The sequence below is a fragment of the Carcharhinus amblyrhynchos genome, chromosome 13, assembly GCF_965287045.1.
Source record: "Carcharhinus amblyrhynchos chromosome 13, sCarAmb.v2.hapA, whole genome shotgun sequence".
NCBI lineage: Eukaryota > Metazoa > Chordata > Chondrichthyes > Carcharhiniformes > Carcharhinidae > Carcharhinus > Carcharhinus amblyrhynchos.
The window spans coordinates 35,960,016-35,970,724 of record NC_137336.1 but is presented as its reverse complement, the minus strand read 5'-3'; the positions used below and the strand labels follow the sequence as shown (position 1 = coordinate 35,970,724).

Sequence of the window (10,709 nt, the reverse complement as noted above, 5' to 3'; positions counted from 1 at the left end):
TAGCTAAAGTTTCTATCCTCCTAATTGGAGAAGATCAAATGAAATGGGGGAAATTACAATAATTGGTTCTAGGATTTGAAATTCTTCAATATCTAATCTGTAAAATGTAGAAGTACTTTTATTTCTGATCAATAACAGAATTAAGGGTTATGGGGGGCAGACGGGTAAGTGGAACTGAACCACTTTCAGATCAGTCATGATCTTATTGAATGGCGGGGCAGGCTCGAGGGGCTAGGTGGCCTACTCCTGCTCCTATTTCTTATGTTCTTATGTCATTAAATATGCATCGGTATATAAACAATTGCTTGATAGTAAATTGAATATTGTTGAAAAGAGGGACATGTTGTAGAAGTTTTTACATCCTGCACTCATCTAGACCAATGCAAGAATGCTACCTGCACCACAACAATTTTTACTGCAGGAAAAAAGGCCTCTGATTGATTGGCTAGTCAACTCTCATTGGCCGAGATGTTGCCACAGAGAAAGTAAGGGGAAACTATAGGGCTCCCAAAGCTCCAGGTAATTCAAAAATAGATGCAAGATTGCAACATGTTCTTTGCGTTTGTAGCGAATGGGTCCCTGTGTCTGTATGTATTTTGCTTCTGGCAAGCATAAATGAGCCATGTAACAGGCTTGACTGATTATGTTAAATTGCTTGTTGGTGTACTATAGCTATTATTGCACTTGGGATTATTCAGCAAATGCTGCCCAGTCACATCTAGCAGTAAAAGTTTTGTTTTGGGTTTTGTAAGCAAGGACTGGTTGAGTACAGTTGGCACTCTGCCTATTATGAACAACCAAATTAACTTACTATTTGATTTGATCAGCCAATCAATGGGACATAACCTGGCATTGCATTATTTCATGTTGTTACTATGCAGTGGCTTTGCAAGTAGTATTTTCCAACCAGGATGTTGTCATCAGTCCAAAAGGATATTTTGCCTACCACACAATTGAACAACATTCTGTTTGAATTTCAGTGTCAGTCTCTCTATTGGCACAAATCAAACCTTTTTGTTTTTTTATCAATATAAATAGAAAGCTTTGCTGGAGAAAACAAAATGAGAAAAGGTGAGCTGCAAATTAGTTTCAAAGGATCATTTGCGATAACAAAAACTTGCATTTAATGTGGAAAACATCCTCCTCGGTGCATGAAAGCAAGAATCAGGAAGGAAATATTTTAGGAGTGACTAAATCATGGTCAAGAAAATGTTTTGTAAGAAGTGATGTAAAGAATAAGAATGCTGTGGAGAGGCAGAGGGTTCAGCCATAGATTTAAATTGGACGTGTTGGGGGAACAGGAGGCCAGAGAAGGCAACAAAAGCATGGATAATACTTTAGTGGGAGACTGAGCAGGATAGGACACATACAGCAGAGTTGTGATTGAACTGCAGACTTTGAAAGGCGAAAGTTGAGAACCCGTCCTGGAGACAACTGGTATAATCAAGCTTGGAGGCTGATGAAGGTATTAATGTGTATTTCAGGAAAACTGTGCATGACGTTAAAAATTTTGAACAGGTTGTCTTTAGGACAGGTAAGATGCAAGTTCAGTTTGGGTTCAGATAGGTTGCCAAGGTTATGAACCATCTAGCATTGCCTGAGGAAATGGGTGATGACTGGGTAAAGTCAGTAGTAAGGTTGCAGCATCACAAAGGGTCAAAGGCGATTGCTTTCTCATTGTCAACATTTAACAGCTTTTATGTTAGAGAAACAGTCTAACAGCAGAGGCAGTGGAGGTGGTGAAAGATGCTGGGCTGGTAGGATTGAATTTCATCAACCAAAGTTTGTGTGCAAGCTGATTCTGTTTGCACAGAGAATGTTGTAGAGTGAATTAATTTTGACAAATAAACTATTATCTATTGTATGGCAAAGTGTATAAATTACTTAAAGAACTGATTTTTTTTTGTTTTTATTGCAACTCAATACAATCAAGTCCAATTCAGAGTCTCAACAATTTGAGACATTCCCGATCCAAGCTGACAAGACAGGGCTCTCAACTCCTGCCTTGGGCTTGATCTACATGATCCAAGCTGATTGGAGTAGGCATAGCTCCTACTCCAAGGCTTGATCTCATTTGCATCTTAGCCAAAAGGCCGAGATGCAGCTTTTAAAAATTGCTTCAGATGAAGCTGAAATGAAACCTAATACTTCAACCAAGTGCAGTATGTTGATACTACACTTGATCTTAGCCAAAAGGCCAAGAAGCAATATTATAGAACTAAAATACTATCTTTCAGCCCAATTTAGCATCTGATGGTTGTTAAGACTGGAGCACTGATCACCTTGTGTCTGTAATCTCTCATTATTGGTATTTTGACCACAGCCTGTTGCACAGAGGAAGCATTGGCAACAGTTTAGAAAGATGAATTAGAACAATTGTTTGGGAGAACTAATGCTCAGCCTGGACAACCTCTGACAATCAGGTCACAGTGACAAAGACTGCTTTCCTATCTTGTCAGTCACAAATGGTACGTACATGAGGAGAGCAAAAGTAGAATCATTTACATAATATTGTTTTATATCCAAACATACAGAAGTTGCACATCTGCACTTACATAATTTAAAATAAAGTGAAAGCAGGACCAATTAGACAAATCATATTGTATGTGGTAGATATACTATTTTTTCTCTTACCAGAATGTGTAGATGCAATGAGCTATGAAGATAGTACCTCACAATAGCAAGCAACCACACCTATCACTGCTAGCAAAAGCAAGTGTCGCTTTTTCTAGCAGTGATGACTCACACAGCTTTTACTTTTGCCCCCAAATACCATACCTTGCCATGCCTGCTACAACATTGTTTCAGTTGCCATGCTACCAAGAAATAATTCCAGACTAATGAAACCAAATGCATTATCAAAAATGAGAGACAATTCATGGCATGCAGGTCATTGTTCTGATAATCGTGGACTAAGATTTTTGTAAAAACAGTATAGTGCTGATTATATTTATTTATCTGAGTGAAAACCGAAAAATGTTAAACATTGCCATATCCCATTAATCACTGGTTTAAAATAAAAATTCTCTTTTCTGTGATTTCCTATATAACAAATATTTGGAATAAAATATAAATGTTTTGGTACACGACCTTGACAGTATTATCAAATATTCTGTCTGACCTCAGTAATGTGTATAGTAGACTGTTTAGCCAGGACTTTGATTTTTTTTCGGATATATGCAAAGCAAATGAAAAAGTATGAATCCGTACTTCAATATAATGATGTAAGTTCTATTTATTATTGAAGACATTTGGCTGACTGCTACTTTTCAAAAGTTCTTCATGTTTGTATTTATGACAACATCCTACTTTCAGTACATTCAAGGACCTTGTATATCTGTGGCTACTGAGAAGACACCAAAATTTTTACTACAACCATTTTCTGTTGTTACGCATAACATACAACACATATACATAATAAATAGTGCAGAGAAAAATACATCAACTTATATACTTGAGCCAAGAGGTGATTTTTTTCTCCCTCTTTTTCCTACTAGTATTTTCCAGTCCACTTCATGTCCTCGGAAGACAAAGATTTCTTGGTGAGCTACCTTTCAGCAGGTGGGATCTGCCTAAGTAATCCTCTATAAATTTGTTAATGTCCGACAATACCTTATAATGCATTTAACAGAACCGATGGGATTCGCCAATCCCGTTGCAGTGAACGGAGGTTTGGCTCTGCGCCTAAATTCTCCGTCCTCGCTTCCAGTTACGTCAGGGCGTGAACGGCCAGGAAATTCTGGCCATCATCTTTCATGTAGATTTCATCCAAGAACTGTAGCAGAATGTCCAAATCTTCTAGACATTTACACAAGCATCCATCTCACAAAATACTTTACTTCTGACTTTACTTGTAGGAAGCAACAACATGTTTCGTCTTTGCTAGGACGTGTATCCACATATTCTCTTCATTCTGGTCATATAGTTTCTGCCCAAAAACATCAGAGGGTACTTTCTGCCATTTTCCACAGTGGCCACTAAGATTATAATTTTCTGTCTAAAATTATTTTTCTAGATTTCACCTTCAGGCAACTAACTGTATTCTGCTATCATGTTATATTCCAGAATGCCAGTTGGTGAAGAATAGAACTGGAGCCAATCTTTACGCACTTTTATAAGCACTCATTTACAGGACCCACCTCTAAAGTTAACAACTATAGCATCAGCCTGTATTTATTTAAAGGGGATGTGGGCATTTTCAAATTAAGGCATTTAAGAGTCAACAACATTGCTGTGGATCTGGAGTCAGACCAGGTAAACATGATTTCCTTCTCTAGAGGACATGTTAGACTTTTGATTCTGGGTCTTAATTGAATTCCATCTGCAATGACAGGATTTGAACCTAGGTCCCCAAAACATTTTCCTGGATTTCTAGATTACTAGCTCAGTGACAATACCACTATAGCACTGCCTCCCCAGTATAATTAAAAAAGAATTAATGCTGTATCCCTCTGATATTCATCCCAACTTTCCCTGATACCCTCTGGAAGCAAGGTGACATTACCAAGCTTAATATTTCTGGGATCAGCAGCAACTGACAGCATGAAACTTTGGAGAAATTAAAAATGTAAATATATCCTGTAGATTCAGAAGACCCCTAGGCTACCAAGGAATATTATTAACCTTACATGGCCCTTGAAATACTCAGATCAATTGAAGAATTTTTGCCAGAATTATTTATTTTTAAGGTTTCTTAAAGGATATACTCTTCTATTTTTTTGATGACAACATTTTTCATGTCATCTATTATTCCAACATTAGTGGATTTGTCACCATTGAACCAGTGTCTGTGAATTTTAACATTGTGGTGAAATGGCCAGCCAAAGGACATAGGCTTGAATTTCTCACTGCCCCGCTGGCAGCACTATAGTGGGTGATGGGGGGTGGGGAAAGGGGGGTGTGGAGGGTGTGGAGGGATTCCCTCTGGGTTCCTGCCTGCTTGCCCTAACCTCGCAGCAATTTTGCATTGAGGTGGGCAGGTCCTCGGATAGGTCACCAACCCATGCCCCACCTGACCAGACCCCTAGATGGCCAATTATTGTCCACTTAAGGGTTATGGGTTGTTTCTCACACAGCCTCAATATTTAGGCTGGCAGGCAGATTTACCTGGTATGGGGATGTGGGGGAAACCAAAAAATGGATGGACTTGGGCTCCGGGGGAGGGTGGCAGCCACCTTCATCAGAAGCCCCCTTCTAACTTCTTGCCTAACGCCCCTTAAGGTTCAGTCCTTCTTCCTCCTGCCTCTTCCCCGACATCTCAATTTGCCTGTTTTCGGCCTTCCCTCCCCACCCCCTGGCTTTCCTGACCCTCTCAGCTCTGGAACCCTGGTCCTAACACTTAGGCTCTGGCACATTGATCCATTTCCTCTTCAGTCCACTGTAGCTCCTGTCAATCAGATTGGTTGGTAACTCAGGTAGGTGAGACTCCTTCCCAAGTGAGGAGCAGGAGTCCCACCAATAGCCAATTGACACTCATTCAAGCATGACATAGCTGCGGGATGTGTTCCCTGCTGACTATTCGGATGGCAAGAAGGGAAACACTGCCATCCAATATATTCAGGCTATGGTATTCCTTAAATTTGGACCTAGGCTAAGGGTTTAAGTTGGTTACCATAAGCGTATTTCTTCTCAGACTGCTTGTGCCTCAATGCATAAAATAGTGACAAAACTCAGGGGTTTATAGAAACACCCTGCAATCTTAAAGCTGGAGATTGATTGAGCTGAAGGTCCCATGTTGAGCACCCTCTGCTGGTTAATATTTCCAGTAAGAAGTCTCACAACACCAGGTTAAAGTCCAACAGGTTGATTTGATAGCAAAAGCCATTAGTTTTCAGAGTGCTGCTCCTTTGTCAGGTGAGTGAGAGTTCTGTTCACAACAGGGCATAGAAAGACACAAACTCAATTTACAAAATAATGGTTGGAATGCAAGCCTTTACAGGGAATCAAGTCTTAAAGATACAGACAATGTGAGTGGAGAGAATATTAAGCACAGATTAAAGAGATGTGTATTGTCTCCAGCCAGCTGCAACTGCCTCAGTCCTCAATGCCGACAACTGCCAGATGCAATTTTACAACTCATCTGCTTCATCCTGGACCACACTGTTTTCACCTTCAACAACCAGTTCTTCATTCAGACACATGGAAGAGCCATGGGGACCAAATTCGCTCCTCAATATACCAACATCTTCATGCACAGGTTTTATCAAGATATCTTCACCACACAGGACCTTCAACCAATGCTATACACTAGATACATCAATGACATTTTCTTCCTTTGGACTCATGGTGAACAATCACTGAAACAACTATATGATGACATGAACAAGTTCCATCCCATCATCAGACTCACCATGGACTACTGTCCAAAATCAGTTGCATTCTTGGACACACACATCTCCATTAAGGACGATCACCTCAGCACTTCACTATCACAAGCCCACAGATAACCTCATGATGCTCCACTTCTCCAGCTTCCACCCTAAACAGGTTAAAGAAGCCATGCCCTGCGGACAAGCCCTCCTTATACACAGGATCTGCTCAGATGAGGAGGATCGCAACAGAAACCTCCAGATGCTGGAAGATGCCCTCATAACAATAGGGAATGGCGCTTAACTCATCAATTGACAGTTCTGACGCTCCACAGCGAAAAATTGCACCAACCTCCTCAGGAGACAAACATGGGACACAGTGGACAGGGTACCCTTCGTAGTCCAGTACTTCCCCAGAGCAGAGAAGCTATGACATCTTCTCCGGAGCCTTCAACATGTCATTGATGAAGATTAACATCTCGCCAAGGTCATCCCCACATCCCCACTTCTTGCCTTCAAACAACCGCACAACGTCAAACAGATCATTGTCCGCAGCAAACTACCAGTCTTCAGGAGAACAGTGACCACGACATGCACAACCCTGCCACAGCAACCTCTGCAAGATATGCCGGATCATCGACACAGATGCCATCATCTCACACGATGCGAGAACACCATCCATCAGGTACACAGTACATACTCTTGCAACTCGGCCAATGTTGTCTACCTGATATGCTGCAGGAAAGGATATCCCAAGGCATGGTACATTGGGGAGACCGTGCAGACGCTACAACAACAGATGAATGAACACCACTTGACAATCACCGGGCAAGAGTGTTCTCTTCCTGTTGGGGAACACTTCAGCGGTCACGGGCATTTGGCCTCTGATTTTCGGGTAAGCTTTCTCCAAGGTGGCCTTCACGACACACAACAATGAAGAATTGCTGAGCAGAGACTAATAGCCAAGTTCCTCACACATGAGGACGGCCTCAACCGGGATCTTGGGTTCATATCACACTATTTATAACCCCCATGACTTGCCTGGGCTTGCAAAATCTCACTAACTGTCCTGTCTGGAGACTATACATCTCTTTAACTTGTGCTTAATGATCTCTCCACTCAGATTGTCTGTACCTTTAAGACTTGATTACCTGTAAAGACTCACATTCCAACCATTATTTTGTAAATTGGGTTTGTGTCTTTATATGCCCTGTTTGTGAACAGAAATCCCACTTACCTAATGAAGGAGCAGCGCTCCGAAAGCTAGTGGCTTTTGCTACCAAATAAACCTGTTGGACTTTAACCTGGTGTTGTGAGGCTTCTTACTGTGTTTACCCCAGTCCAACACCGTCATCTCCACATCATGGTTAATATTTCAACAGACACCCAGTAGCATCCATTTTAATATATAAGGAAAACAAGTTGAATGGTCTTGGCAAGGTCAGATGGGGTCTTGGGCTAATGGTTCCAAAAAGAGTGAATTCTCAACTTAACAAGCATAGCAGAAGAGGCATTGAGTAAAATGAAAACAAATGACTTGAATTCTGAAAACAAGTAAAGCTTGTATTTCTCACTTTATAACCCGAATTTGTTAATAAATTTTCTATCCCAGTCACTTGTGAGACGCAGAAAAAGGCTGTTGCTCAGATCTTCCGGTCTCTGGATAATTGGAGACCAAATAAACCCTGCAAAATACACTATGGAAGTCCAAATGCAATAACTTCATGGGAATTGCCTAGAAAGTTTGAAGTTCCGACGGACAATTCCCCTCCCCTGGGACCCTCTGGGAAGGTCTCCAAATCTGAATTAGAGGCAGAGACTTTGAATGCTCCTACTTAGCAATCGGAATAATTACCCAGGAAATGTTAAACAGAAAAGCCCTAGTCAAGCTGCTGGGTAGCTATGCAACTGACCATATCATTCACACTGACAGCCCGCCACCTCCCTCGCCCCCCCCTGACACCACCCCCACATTCCCCCCCCCCCAAGATTCACCTCTGACCTGACCTGAATTAACCTCCCCCCCAATGCAACATGACTAGCCACCACCAGCTGACTGGCCCCTCAACCCAACCTGACCCAAGCTCACCATCCTGTCACCGTACCCTCTCATCTACCCTGCCCCCTTATCCATTTATCCTACATATCCACTCACCCATCCTACCCCCCTCACCTAACCTACCTCATTACCTACCCTCACATATTTACTTTCACTCCCCAGACTTTCAAAGAAGCTTTGGGACATTCAAACTCTTATTGGAATATGGTAGCTACTGTCATAAAAGGGGGCATGGCTTCTGCGAGGAATCTCTCCTCTGCTCGCTCTGAAGACTATGCTAAGCCACATTGTTACAGATTGTGGGGGCCACAACACCTTGTGGGTGGTCAATATTGAGATTGTTCAGTCTGTTTTTAGTATATCCAAATAGCGATAGTGTCATCCAACATGAGAGAGGGTCTGCAGTATGAAGATGGGATTTTGTTGCCACGAACAAACTCTTATAATACTATCATGGGCAGGTATGTCAGCAATGGTAGGATACAATAAACAATGGTCTGTGACTTCTGAGCTCCATCACAGTCTATCTGGGGAACCCCTAGGATGAGTCCTACCTCAGAAGTTAGGACTGCACAGCAATTGGCCAGGAAGTTCAAATCTCCAATGGCCAATTGTTTTTGAACCATCTGAAAATGAGATTTAAGTTGCAAACTTCAGGTAGTTCTAACTATCTTACTGCAATAGCTACCTAGAAAAAGAATTATAATCACTTCTGGCTTCTGACTTTCCCCAACTCCCCCATGGGAAAAGCAGCTACCCCTCAAACTCCACCCATTTCCCTGATCCCCCACGGGCACCCACAGCGACCACCGATAGCCCACAGGATTCCTCCCCCCCCATATCCCCAGTGGTCTCACCCTGCCGGCCCCAGGTGATATGTCATTTACTCCGCCCCCCCAAACCTGCATAGGATGCCTCGACCACACCGCCTCACTGACATTGCTGCACCGCTACCAAATACAGCCCTCATTAATTACACCCCGCTTGAATAACCACTCGACACTCCCCCCCCCACCCAAACCACTGACTACCTAACCCACCCCTCTCTGACACACCCCTGGATCACCTGCTTTCCTCCCCTCACCCACAATATATCACCATTGACCACTTGGTCCCTTTGCAAACTATCCAACCCATGACTCTGCAAGCCACCTGATGCCTCCCGGACCATTTGACCACCATGTCCCTCCACTATCCACCCAATCCCCACCAGCCAATCCAACCCTGGAACAGGGTCACCACTCCCCCTCACTAATCTTGTGCATTTACCTTACACACTTACTACCCTCCCTGTCTTTTTAATGGCTGGGCCTTTAAACTGATCTGCTTTATAAGGCAACTAATGCCACATAAAAAAGCATTGTTTACTGAAATTTCAGCTGAGCTGCCCTCAACTGCAGCCCTCAGGAAGCTGCTGCATTACACAAATCTTGCCTGGCCTAATGGGAATGCTGGATTTCAATGTAAGTATTATGAACAGAGTGGTAATCAATTCAACTGCCACTTCTCTGGGCTAACATAGAGAAGGAATTTACAATAAAACATCTCAGAAGATACTTGTTGCCATCTATGGACACACGTTTTAGATAATTTATGTGATTATTTTTAGAACTGTATGATGGGGTGAAATTGTCATTATGTCAGAGATTGAGTAGAATGTGATCAGAGAGAAAATGGAGAACATTTTGGTCTGGTGATTTATAAAAAGTAGGAAATAACAAATTAATAAGGAGAAATTCACAGCATTGCAATGTTCACAACAGTCACAAAATGTGTTGGACACAAATTATCTGAGGGTGAACAGTGAATGATAACATTTAATTAAAGATTTTGCAAGCTTATGTAATAAATTGGAAGGTTTGTACAATTTTGAGTAATCTGAGAATTCCTGGAACATGAATTGGACTTTGGAGGACATTCTTATTTAAAATTGTTACTTTTGACTCTTGATTGTTGAAGCATCAATTATTCAGGTATTAAATTAATTTTATTGGAAAGTATCAGAATTGAAGTTGCATAATGATGGATTGATCCATTGCTTCAGTAAGTCTGTGTGGAGTTTGCATGTTCTCACCGTGTCTGTGTGGGTTTCTTCTAGATGCTCTGGTTTTCTCCTACAGTGCAAAGATGTGTGGATTAGGTTGATTGGCTATGCTAAATTGACCCTAGTTTCAGGGGGATTAGCAATGTAAATATGTAGGGTTACAGGGATAGGGTGGAATTGTTGTTGGGGCAGGCTTGATGGGCCGAATGGCCTCCTTCTGTACTGTAGGGATTCTGTGATTCTAAATATTCAGCAAGAAGACCAGTTGTTGATCTAGGTTGGTGTCATTGCATATGTG

The 10,709-nt window shown here is 41.9% G+C and overlaps 1 non-coding gene across 1 annotated transcript; it reads right to left on the bottom strand.

The window, feature by feature from the left end:
• Positions 1 to 2,011: 2,011 nt before the first annotated feature.
• On the bottom strand, positions 2,012 to 2,209 carry LOC145352033 (U2 spliceosomal RNA). Its single transcript, XR_013888492.1, has one exon. It is a non-coding gene; the product is annotated as a U2 spliceosomal RNA (small nuclear RNA).
• Between the last annotated feature and the right edge of the window lie 8,500 nt (positions 2,210 to 10,709).